Source organism: Pristiophorus japonicus, unplaced genomic scaffold, assembly GCF_044704955.1.
Source record: "Pristiophorus japonicus isolate sPriJap1 unplaced genomic scaffold, sPriJap1.hap1 HAP1_SCAFFOLD_288, whole genome shotgun sequence".
NCBI classification, from domain to species: domain Eukaryota; kingdom Metazoa; phylum Chordata; class Chondrichthyes; family Pristiophoridae; genus Pristiophorus; species Pristiophorus japonicus.
This window is the reverse complement of record NW_027252646.1, coordinates 86,484-99,221: the sequence shown is the minus strand read 5'-3', so window position 1 is coordinate 99,221 and position 12,738 is coordinate 86,484. Positions and strand designations below refer to the sequence as shown.

At 51.3% G+C, this 12,738-nt stretch overlaps 2 non-coding genes across 2 annotated transcripts; both read left to right on the top strand.

The window, feature by feature from the left end:
• Positions 1–3,859: 3,859 nt before the first annotated feature.
• trnai-aau (transfer RNA isoleucine (anticodon AAU)) lies at positions 3,860–3,932 on the top strand. The gene has a single exon. It is a non-coding gene; the product is annotated as a tRNA-Ile (tRNA).
• A 4,465-nt stretch (positions 3,933–8,397) lies between these two features.
• On the top strand, positions 8,398–8,470 carry trnat-agu (transfer RNA threonine (anticodon AGU)). The gene has a single exon. It is a non-coding gene; the product is annotated as a tRNA-Thr (tRNA).
• Positions 8,471–12,738: the final 4,268 nt, after the last annotated feature.

Here is a 12,738-nt window from a genome sequence, read left to right as displayed (position 1 = left end):
TCAGACCGAGGAGGCAGAGGCTCCAAATCTTTCTCTGCCCTCCCCATCTACACAAACTGTTCTACATTTTTATCTTGTTTTCCCCATCTCTCACTCATTCCCCTCTCTCACCCTCTGCCTTCTCCCCTTTCTCCTCCCTCTCTCTCTCCCCTTCCCGCTCTTACACACTCGTTACCCTCTCTCTCGCTCCTTCCCCCCTCTCTCTCACTCCTTCACTTTTCTCTCTCCCTTTCCTCTCTCCTCTTCTCGTCTCTCTTACACACTCTCTCCCCTTCCAAATCCCTCTCTCCCTTCCCCATCACGACCCGTTCTACATCTTTTCACCCCTCTCTCCCTTTCCCGCGATCTCATTTTCCCCGTCTCTCACTCATTCCCCTCTCCCTCCTTCCCCTTCCCTCACCTCACCCTCTCTCCTTCCCCCTCTCTCCCCTTCCCTCACTCACACCTTCCCCACTCGCTCCCCCTTCCACTCTCTCTCTCCCCCCATCCCCTCCCTCTATCTCCCCTTTCCCTCCCTCTATTTCCCCTTTCCCTCTCTCTTCCTCCCTCTCTCTCCCCTTCCCCACTCTCTCCCCTTCTCCTCCCTCTCTTTCCACTCCCCTCTCTCTCCCCTTTCCATCTCTCTTCCTCCCTCTCTCACTCCTTCCCCACTCTTTCCCCTTCCCCCTCTCTCTCACTCCTTCCCCACTCTCTCTCCTTCCCCACTCTCTCCCCTTCCTCCTCTCTCTCACTCCTTCTGTTATGTATGTAAACCTGTAATTACCATGTCTAACCACCAGAGGGCTTATCCCCCGGAGTCCAAAGAGAGCCCACAATCCCTTGGGAGCACCTGTATATAAGGAGGCCTCACAGGCTGGAGAGGCACTCTGAGATCTGCACTAAAGGACTACGGTCGCACTTACTTTGAGGTTACAGCATCTAGTCTGACTCTTTTTTCAAGACATAACAACAGGCGACGAGGTACAGATGACGAACCCCAATGCAACAATGCGGAGAACTGTGAGCATCCTGGAGAAATTTTCGGAGGGAGATGATTGGGAAACCTTCGTGGAACGACTTGAGCAATACTTTGTGGCCAACGAGCTGGAAGAAGAAACGAACACTGCCAAACCAAGGGCGATCCTCCTCACCGTTTGTGGGCCATCAACATATGGCCTCATGACAATCCTGCTCGCTCCAACGAAACCCACAGACAAGTCGTACGATGAGTTGTGCACACTGGTCCGGGAGCATCGGAACCCGAAGGAAAGCGTTCTGATGGCAAGGTATCGGCTCTACACGTACACGAGGTCTGAAGGCCAGGAAGTGACAAGCTGTGTCACCGAGCTAAGGCGCCTTTGCAGGACATTGCGAAATTGAAGGACACTTGGACCATATGCTCAGGGACTTCATTGTACTTGGCATTGGCCATGAAGCCCACAATCTATCACAAGGTGAGAGCGGTACCTTACATGATGAGAGAGAGGGTGGACATTGAGCTGGACAGGCTGCAACGAGAGGACATCATTTCGCCGATCGAATTCAATGAGTGGGCCAGTCCGATCGTTCCAATCCTCAAGGGAGACGGCACCGTCAGAATCTGTGGTGATTACAAAGTAACTATCAAACGTTTCTTGCTGCAGGATCAATACCCGCTACCAAAGGCAGACGACCTATTTGTCACGCTGGTGGCGGTGGGGGAAAACATTCACGAAGCCGGACTTGACCTCGGCCTACATGACGCAGGAGCTGGTGGAATCTTCGAAAGGCCTCACCTGCCTCAACACGCACAAAGGTCTTTTCGTTTACAACAGATGCCCGTTTGGGATTCGATCAGCCACGGCGATATTCCAGAGGAACACGGAAAGCTTGCTGAAGTGGGTCCCGTGCACCGTGGTCTTCCAGGACGACATCTTGGTTACAGGTCGGGACACCGTCGAGCATTTGCAGAACGTGGAGGAGCTCCTTAGTCGGCTTAATCGTGTGGGGCTCAGGCTGAAATGCTCGCAGTGCGTTTTCCCGGTGCCTGAAGTGGAGTTCCCGGGGAGAAGAATCGCGGCGGACGGCATCAGGCCCACCGATTCGAAGACGGGGGCAATCGAGAAGGCACCGAGACCACGGAACGTGACGGAGCTGCGGTCGTTTCTAGGACTCCTGAACTATGTTGGTAACTTCTTACCGGGTCTCGGCACATTGTTAGAACCCCTGCACCCTCCACTGCGTAAGGGAGATGAATGGGTCTGGGGTAAAAGCCAAGAAAATGCCTTTGAGAAAGCTAGGAAGCTGTCATGTTCAAACAAATTGCTTGTGTTGTACGATCCATGTAAACGTTTGGTACGAGCATGTGATGCGTCGTCGTACGGGGTCGGGTGTGTATTGTAACAAGCGAATCAATTTGGGAAATTGCAACCGGTTGCTTATGCAACCAGAAGTCTGTCTAAGGCCGAGAGGACCTGCAGTATGATCGAGAGAGAAGCATTAGTGTGTGTTTACGGGGTAAAGAAAATGCATCAATATCTGTTCGGGCTCAAATTCGAATTGGAAATCGACCACAAGCTGCTTATATCTCTCCTTTCTGAAAATTAGGGGATAAATACGACTGCATCGGCCCGCATCCAGAGATGGGCGCTCACGTTGTCCACATACAACTACACCATCCGCCACAGGCCAGGCACAGAAAACTGTGCCGATGCTCTCAGTCGGCTAACATTGCCCACCACCGGGGTGGAGATGGCACAGCCCGCAGATTTAGTTATGGTAATGGAAGCATTTTCTTTCCGACAGATTCTCCCCCTCTCTCTCATTCCTTCCCCCTCTCTCTCACTCCTTTAGGAGCAGGCCATTGGGAAAAGCATGGATTGATGAAGGGGAAGTCATGTTTGACTAATTTATTGGAATTCTTTGAGGATGCAACAAACAGGATGGATAAATGGGGACTCAGTTTTCAAGTGGAAGCAATTTCTCCTCCATTCCCAGGGACTGCCGATGATGATGATGATGTTGGAGACAGACAGAGAGTCAGGTCGAGAGATTGAGTGAGAAGGGAATAAGGCAGAAACCCATTTTGGCCCACTGCATCCACACCCACCGACCAAGCCTAATCCCACTTTCGAGCTTTCGGTCTGTATATCTGCAGGTTACAGCACTTCAAGTACAATCTAAATGTGGTAATCTTTTAATGTGGACAAGACAGTGCTTGTTGTTCCAGGGTCAGTCTGGGAACTGTTTAATATTTATAATTAAAGCCCTTGTTAATTGACAGTGAATTTAAATACTGAACTAATTTTGAGTCAGCCTCAGTGAGATTTGTCCCCACAACCACTGGTTTACGAGACCAGTGCTCTAACCCCTGAGCTATGGAACCACCTGCTCTGGGCTGTGGGTCATTCCCCAGTTAGTGCTGTGTGTTTGAAGAATGCGGAGGGGTCAGTGAAACGCTCAGATTGTGTCTCATCCCCCAGACTCCTGCCTCCGTCTCTTCAATATTCACCTCTCAACATCGATATATCGGGTCTTTCACGTAGTAAAACATCCCAAGGCAACTCAGTCACACTCTGTCCCAATCTCTCAGTCTCTCTGTCTCTCAGTCTCTCTCTGTGTATCATACTCAGACTCTCTCTCTCTGTCTCTCCATCTCTCACTCTCTCTCTGTCTCTCTCACAATCTCACTCATTCTCTCTCTCTGTCTCTCTATCACTTTCTCTCTGTCGCTCACTGTCTCTCGAGCCGGAAGGTGTTAGAGAGGGGGAAGGGGAAAATCAGAAGGGAAAGGAGAGAGGGAGTCTGGGGGATGAGACACAATCTGAGCGTTTCACTGACCCCTCCTCATTCTTCAAACACACAGCACTAACTGGGGAATGACCCAAAGCTTAGAGCAGGTGGTTCCATAGCTCAGGGGTTAGAGCACTGGTCTAATAAACCAGGGGTCGAGGGTTCAAATCTCACTGGGGCCTACTCAAAGTTAGTTCAGTATTTAAATTCAATGTCAATTAACAAGGAATTTAATTATAAATATTAAACAGCTCCCAGACTGTTCCTGGGACAATTGTCTCTTCAACTCTCTCCCCTTCCAAATTGCTTGCTTTCCCTGTCTCTCACTCATTTCCCTTGCACTGACCTCGCCACACACACTCACTATCCTCTCTCACACTTCTTTCGACATTCTACCCAATATGAACTAGAAGTGATCCAAAACTCGGCTGCCCCGTGTCCTAACTCACACCCAGTCCCGCTCACCCATCTCCCCCTGTGCTCGCTGCACGACATTGGCACCTGGTTAAGAAATGCCTCGATTTCAAAATTCTCATCCTTGTTTACAAATCACTCCATGGCCCCTCACTACTCACTATCTCTGTAACCTCCTCCAGCCCCACAACCCTCCCAATCTCTGTAACTTCCCACAATCATTGAATGGCGGAGCAGGCTCAAGGGGCGAGATGGCCTACTCCTGTTCCTTATGTCTGCACTCCTCTAATTCTGCCCTCCTGACCATCCCTGATTATAATCGGTGGCGTTGCCTGGGCCCCAAGCTCTGGAACTCCCTCCTTAAACCTCTCTACCTCTCTTTCCTCCTTCAAGACTCTCCTTAAAACCGACCTCTTCACCTGTGCTAATTTCTACTTTTGTGGCTCGGTGTCAAATTTTTATCCCATAATCCTCCTGTGGAGCACCTTGGGACGTTTAGAAACATAGAAACATAGAAAATAGGTGCAGGAGCAGGCCATTCAGCCCTTCTAGCCTGCACCGCCATTCAATGAGTTCATGGCTGAACATGAAACTTCAGTACCCCCTTCCTGCTTTCTCGCCATAACCCTTGATCCCCCGAGTAGTAAGGACTTCATCTAACTCCCTTTTGAATATATTTAGTGAATTGGCCTCAACTACTTTCTGTGGTAGAGAATTTCACAGGTTCACCACTCTCTGGGTGAAGAAGTTTCTCCTCATCTCGGTCCTAAATGGCTTACCCCTTATCCTCAGACTGTGACCCCTGGTTCTGGACTTCCCCAACATTGGGAACATTCTTTCTGCATCTAACCTGTCTAAACCCGTCAGAATTTTAAACGTTTCTATGAGGTCCCCTCTCATTCTTCTGAACTCCAGTGAATACAAGCCCAATTGATCCAATCTTTCTTGATAGGTCAGTCCCGCCATCCCGGGAATCAGTCTGGTGAACCTTCGCTGCACTCCCTCAATAGCAAGAATGTCCTTCCTCAAGTTAGGAGACCAAAACTGTACACAATACTCCAGGTGTGGCCTCACCAAGGCCCTGTACAACTGTAGCAACACCTCCCTGCCCCTGTATTCAAATCCCCTCGCTATGAAGGCCAACATGCCATTTGCTTTCTTAACCGCCTGCTGTACCTGCATGCCAACCTTCAATGACTGATGTACCATGACACCCAGGTCTCGTTGCACCTTCCCTTTTCCTAATCTGTCACCATTCAGATAATAGTCTGTCTCTCTGTTTTTACCACCAAAGTGGATAACCTCACATTTATCCACATTATACTTCATCTGCCATGCATTTGCCCACTCACCTAACCTATCCAAGTCACTCTGCAGCCTAATAGCATCCTCCTCGCAGCTCACACTGCCACCCAACTTAGTATCATCCGCAAATTTGGAGATACTGCATTTAATCCCCTCGTCTAAATCATTAATGTACAATGTAAACAGCTGGGGCCCCAGCACAGAACCTTGCGGTACTCCACTAGTCACTGCCTGCCATTCTGAAAAGTACCCGTTTACTCCTACTCTTTGCTTCCTGTCTGACAACCAGTTCTCAATCCACGTCAGCACACTACCCCCAATCCCATGTGCTTTAACTTTGCACATTAATCTCTTGTGTGGGACCTTGTCGAAAGCCTTCTGAAAGTCCAAATATACCACATCAACTGGTTCTCCTTTGTCCACTTTACTGGAAACATCCTCAAAAAATTCCAGAAGATTTGTCAAGCATGATTTCCCTTTCACAAATCCATGCTGACTTGGAACTATTATGTCACCATTTTCCAGATGCACTGCTATGACATCCTTAATAATTGATTCCATCATTTTACCCACTACTGAGGTCAGGCTGACCGGTCTATAATTCCCTGTTTTCTCTCTCCCTCCTTTTTTAAAAAGTGGGGTTACATTGGCTACCCTCCACTCCATAGGAACTGATCCAGAGTCAATGGAATGTTGGAAAATGACTGTCAACGCATCCGCTATTTCCAAGGCCACCTCCTTAAGTACTCTAGGATGCAGGCCATCAGGCCCTGGGGATTTATCTGCCTTCAATCCCATCAATTTCCCCAACACAATTTCCCGACTAATAAAGATTTCCCTCAGTTCCTCTTCCTTACTAGACCCTCTGACCCCTTTTATATCCGGAAGGTTGTTTGTATCCTCCTTAGTGAATACCGAACCAAAGTACTTGTTCAATTGATCCGCCATTTCTTTGTTCCCCGTTATGACTTCCCCTGATTCTGACTGCAGGGGACCTACGTTTGTCTTCACCAACCTTTTTCTCTTTACATATCTATAGAAACTTTTGCAATCCGCCTTAATGTTCCCTGCAAGCTTCTTCTCGTACTCCATTTTCCCTGTCCTAATCAAACCCTTTGTCCTCCTCTGCTGAGTTCTAAATTTCTCCCAGTCCCCAGGTTCGCTGCTATTTCTGGCCAATTTGTATGCCACTTCCTTGGCTTTAATACTATCCCTGATTTCCCTAGATAGCCACGGTTGAGCCACCTTCCCCTTTTTATTTTTACGCCAGACAGGAATGTACAATTGTTGTACTTCATCCATGCGGTCTCTAAATGTCTGCCATTGCCCATCCACAGTCAACCCCCTAAGTATCATTCGCCAATCTATCCTAGCCAATTCACGCCTCATACCTTCAAAGTTACCCTTCTTTAAGTTCTGGACCATGGTCTCTGAAATTACTGTTTCATTCTCCATCCTAATGCAGAATTCCACCATATTATGGTCACTCTTCCCCAAGGGGCCTCGCACAATGAGATTGCTAATTAATCCTCTCTCATTACACAACACCCAGTCTAAGATGGCCTCCCCCCTAGTTGGTTCCTCAACATATTGGTCTAGAAAACCATCCCTTATGCACTCCAGGAAATCCTCCTCCACCGTATTGCTTCCAGTTTGACTAGCCCAATCTATGTGCATATTAAAGTCACCCATTATAACTGCTACACCTTTATTGCATGCACCCCTAATTTCCTGTTTGATGCACTCACTACGTTAAAGGCGCTATATAAATATACATTATTGTTGGTGTTCCCTCTGTCTCTCCTCTTCCCCGTCTCTCTCTCATTCCTTCCCCTCACTCTCCCCTTCCCTCTCTCTCACTCCTTCCCCTCACTCTCCCCTTCCCTCTCTCTCACTCCTTCACCTCACTCTCCTCTTCCCCGTCTCTCTCTCACTCCTTCCCCTCACTCTCCCCGTCTCTCTCACTCCTTCCCCTCACTCTCCCCTTCCCTGACTCTCACTCCTTCCCCTCACTCTCCCCTTCCCTCTCTCTCACTCCTTCACCTCACTCTCCTCTTCCCCGTCTCTCTTTCACTCCTTCCCCTCACTCTCTCTCTCACTCCTTCCCCTCACACTTTGCTTCCCTCTCTCTCACTCCTTCCCCTCACTCTCCCCTTCCCTCTCTCTCACTCCTTCTCCTTACTCACCCTTCCCTCTCTCTCACTCCTTCCCCTGACTCTCCCCTTCCCTCTCTCTCACTCCCTCCCCTCACTCTCCCCTTCCCTCTCTCTCACTCCCTCCCCTCACTCTCCACTTCCCTCTCTCTCACGCCTTCCCCTCACTCTCCCGTTCCCTCTCTCTTCCTCTAATAGAGCCCCAGCTAGTGGATTATCGATGTAATAACAACTACTGACATGCACCTCTCTCTCTCCATCTCTCTCTCTCCCTCTCTCCCCGTCCCCCTCTCACTCACTCCTTCCCTCTCCCTGTCCCTTTTCCCCGCTTTCTCCCCTTCCCACTCTCCGCTCCTCTCTCTCCACTCACTCCTCAATCTCTCTCCTCCCTCTCTCTCTCTCTCTCCTTTCCCTTCTGACTTTCCCCTTCCCCCTCGCTAACCCCTTCCGGCTCGAGAGACAGTGAGCGACAGAGAGAAAGTGATAGAGAGACAGAGAGAGAGAGAGACAGAGAGAGAGAGAGAAAGAGATTGAGAGACAGAGAGATTGGGGCAGAGTGTGACTGAGTTGCCTTGGGATGTTTTACTACGTGAAAGACCCGATATATCGATGTTGAGAGGCGAATATTGAAGAGAGGGAGGCAGGAGTCTCCCCTGCCTCCTCCCTCTCTCTCTTTCCGATCTCTCTCCCCTTCCCCCTCTCTCTCACTCCTTCCACTCTCTCTTTTCCCTTCCCCTCACTTTCCTGCTCCTTCCCCTGAGTTCCCAGAGCAGGTGGCTCCATAGCTCAGGGGTTAGAGCACTGGTCTAGTCAACCAGGGGTCATGAGTTCAAATCTCACTGGGGCCTACTCAAAATTAGCTCAGTATTTAAATTCACCGTCAATTAACAAGGGCTTTAATTATAAATATTAAACAGCTCCAAGACTGTCCCTGGAACAACAGGCTCCCCTCCTCTCTCCTCCTTCTTGTGTCTCTGACACTCTCTCTCCCTTTCCAAATCTCTCTCTCCCTTCCCCATCACGACCCGTTCTACACCTTTTTATCGCTTTCCCGTCTCTCACTCATTCCCTTCTCCCCCTTTCCCCCTCCCTCGCCTCACCCTCTCTCTCCGCTATCCACTCTCTCACCCCCTCTCTCCGATCACTCTGTCTCTTTCTCCAACCCAGGCTCTCCACCCTCTCTCCCCTTCCCCTCGCCTTTTCACTCTCCACTTCCCTCCCTCCCCTCCTTCCTCTCTCGCTCTCTTTTCCCTTTCTTTTCAGAGTCTCCCGTTCTCCCTCTCTCTCCCTTTCCTTTCTCTCTCCCTTGCCTCCTCCCTCTCTTGCCTTCCCATCTCTCTCCCCTTCCCCCCTCTCCCCTTCCCCTCTCTCCCCTTCCATCAATTACTCTCCCCTTCCGCTCTCATCCATTATCCTCTCTCACTCACTCCATCGCCACCCTTCCCTCTCCCTCTATTTCCCCTTCCCCCTCTCTCTCACTCCTTCCACTCTCTCTTTTCCCTTCCCCTCTCTTTCCTGCTCCTTACCCTGCGTTTCCCAAAGCAGGTGGTTCCATAGCTCAGGGGTTAGAGCACTGGTCTAGTAAATCAGGGTCGTGGGTTCAAATCTCACTGGGGCATACTCAATATTTAAATTCACCGTCAATTAACAAGGGCTTTAATTATAAATATTAAACTGCTCTGATACCGACCCTGGAACAACAGGTTGTCGTCTCTATTACACTTTCTCTCCATCCAAATCTCTCTCTGCCGACCCCCATTCTGCATCTTTTACCCCCTTTCCCGCGATCTCGCTTTGCCCGTCTCCCCACTCCCTTGCCACACCCACTCTCTATCCTTTCCTGTCTCTCTCTCTCTCCCCCTTCCGCTCTCCACCTCTCACTCCCCTTCCCCTGTCTCTCAATTCTTCTCACATTCTACCCCAATATAAACTAGAGGTGATCCAAAACTCGACTGACCCCGTGTCCTAACTCGCACCCAGTCCCACTCACCCATCACCCCCTGTGCTCGCTGCCCCGTGTCCTAACTCACACCGAGTCCCACTCACCCATCACCCCCTGTGCTCGCTGCCCCGTGTCCTAACTCACACCGAGTCCCACTCACCCATCACCCCCTGTGCTCGCTGCCCCGTGTCCTAACTCACACCCAGTCCCACTCACCCATCACCCACTGTGCTCACTGCCCCGTGTCCCAACTCACACCGAGTCCCGCTCACCCATCACCCTCTGTGCTCGCTGCCCCGTGTCCTAACTCACACGGAGTTCCGCTCACCCATCACCCACTGTGCTCACTGCCCCGTGTCCTAACTCGCACCGAGTCCCACTCACCCATCACCCGCTGTGCTCGCTGCCCCGTGTCCGAACTCGCACCGAGTCCCACTCACCCATCACCCCCTGTGCTCACTGCCCCGTGTCCTAACTCGCACCGAGTCCCACTCACCCATCACCCCCTGTGTTCACTGACCTTGTGTCCTAACTCGCACCCAGTCCTGCTCACCCATCACCCCCTGTGCTCACTGACCCCGTGTCCTAACTCGCACTGAGTCCCATTCACCCATCAACCCCTGTGCTCACTGCCCCGTGTCCTAACTCGCACCCAGTCCCGCTCACCCATCACTCCCTGTGCTCACTGCCCCCGTGTCCTAACTCGCACCCAGTCCCGCTCACCCATCACCCCCTGTGCTCGCTGCCTCCGTGTCCTAACTCGCACCGAGTCCCGCTCACCCATCACCCTCTGTGCTCACTGCCCCGTGTCCTAACTCACACCCAGTCCCGCTCACCCATCACCCCCTGTGCTCACTGCCCCGTGTCCTAACTCGCACCGAGTCCCGCTCACGCATCACCCCCTGTGCTCACTGCCCCGTGTCCTAACTCGCACCCAGTCCCGCTCACGCATCACCCCCTGTGCTCGCTGCCCCCGTGTCCTAACTCGCACTGAGTCCCGCTCACCCATCACCCGCTGTGCTCGCTGCCCCCGTGTCCTAACTCGCACTGAGTCCCGCTCACCCATCACCCGCTGTGCTCGCTGCCCCCGTGTCCTAACTCGCACCGAGTCCTTCTCACCCATCACCCACTGTGCTCACTGCCCCGTGTCCTAACTCACACCGAGTCCCACTCACCCATCACCCCCTGTGCTCACTGCCCCCGTGTCCTAACTCACACGGAGTCCCGCTCACACATCACACCCCTGTGCTCACTACGTTAAAGGCGCTTTATAAATGTACATTATTGTTGATGTTCCCTCTGTCTCTCCTCTTCCCCGTCTCTCTCTCACTCCTTCCCCTCACTCTCCCCTTCCCTCTCTCTCACTCCTTCCCCTCACTCTCCCCTTCCCTCTCTCTCAATCCTTCCCCTCACTCTCCCCTTCCCTCTCTCTCACTCCTTCCCCTCACTCTCCCCTTCCCTCTCTCTCAATCCTTCCCCTCACTCACCCCTTCCCTCTCTCTCAATCCTTCACCTCACTCTCCCCTTCCCTCTCTCTCACTGCTTCCCCTCACTCTCCCCTTCCCTCTCTCTCACTCCTTCACCTCATTCTCCTCTTCTCCATCTCTCTCTCACTCCTTCCCCTCGCTCTCCTCTTCCCTCTCTCTCACTCCTTCCCTTCACTCTCCCCTTCCCTCTCTCTTCCTCTAATAGAGCCCCACCTAGTGGACTACCGATGTAATAACAACTGCTGACACGCTCCTCTCTCTCTCCATCTCACACTCTCCCTCTCTCGCCTTCCCCCCTCACTCTCTCCTTCCCTCTCCCTGTTCCTTTCCCCCGCTTTCTCCCCTTCCCACTCTCCGCTCCTCTCTCTCCACTCACTCCTCAATCTCTCCCCTCCCTCTCTCTCTCTCTCTCCTTTCCCTTCTGACTTTCCCCTTCCCCCCTCTAACCTCTTCCGGCTCGAGAGACAGTGAGCGACAGAGAGAAAGTGATAGAGAGACAGAGAGAGAGACTGAGAAAGAGAGAGAAACAGAGCGAGAGTGAGTGAGTGAGAGAGAGAGAGACAGAGAGAGAGTGAGAAAGAAAGACAGAGAGAGAGATACTGAGAAAAATACATAGAGACAAAGAGAGATTGAAGCAGAGAGAGAGTGAGAAAGGAAGACAGAGAGAGAGAGAGAGACTGAGAAAGATACACAGAGAGACAGAGAGACAGAGAAACTGAGCCAGAGTGTGACTGAGTTGCCTTGGGATGTTTTACTACGTGAAAGACCCGATATATCGATGTTGAGAGGCGAATATTGAAGAGACGGAGGCAGGAGTCTGGGGAATGAGACACAATCTGAGTGTTTCACTGACCCCCTCCTCATTCTTCAAACACACAGCACTAACTGGGGAATGACACACAGCCCAGGGGTTAGAGCACTGGTCTAGTAAACCATGGACTGTGGGTTCAAATCTCACTGGGGTCTACTCACAATTAATTCAGTATTTAAATACAGTGTCAATTAACAAGGGCTTTAATTATAAATATTAAACATCTCTGAGACTGATCCTGGAACAACAGGCTCCCCTCACAACATTCTCTCTCTCTCTGCTTGACATGTTTTACATCTTTTTTCCGCTTTCTCGCTTTTCCCGTCTCTCACATTCCCATCTCTCACCCTCTTCCATCCCCCACTCTCCCCTGCCCTCTCTTCCCTCCCCTCCCTCCTCTCTCTCTCTTTTCCCTTTTTTTTCAGATTCTCCCATTCCCCCTCTCTCTGTCCCCTCCCTCTCTTTCTCTCTCTCCCCTCCCTCTCTCCTCTTCCCTTCTCTCTCTCCCCTTCCTCTCTCGCCTTCCATCTCTTTCTCTCCCCTTCCGCTCTCTCCTATTCCCCACTCTCATCCTTTCCTCTCTCTCTATCTCTCTCCTTCCCCCTCTCTCTGTCCCCTCCCTCTCTTTCCCCTCCCCCTCTCTCTCTCCCCTTCCACTCTCTCTTTCTCCCTGTCTCCCATTTCCAACTCTCTCTCACTCCTTCCTACCTCTCTCCCTTTCCCACTATCTCGCTTTCCCCGTCTCTCACTGTGATATATTCACAGAGCACAGCACACACAGCTCCTAACAAGGCAGGCAGCTCTCTCGGAAGCCTCCGGAAATCTGCCTGGTTCAGTTTAATTATTAACTCTGCAGTTGCAGTACACAATATGTCC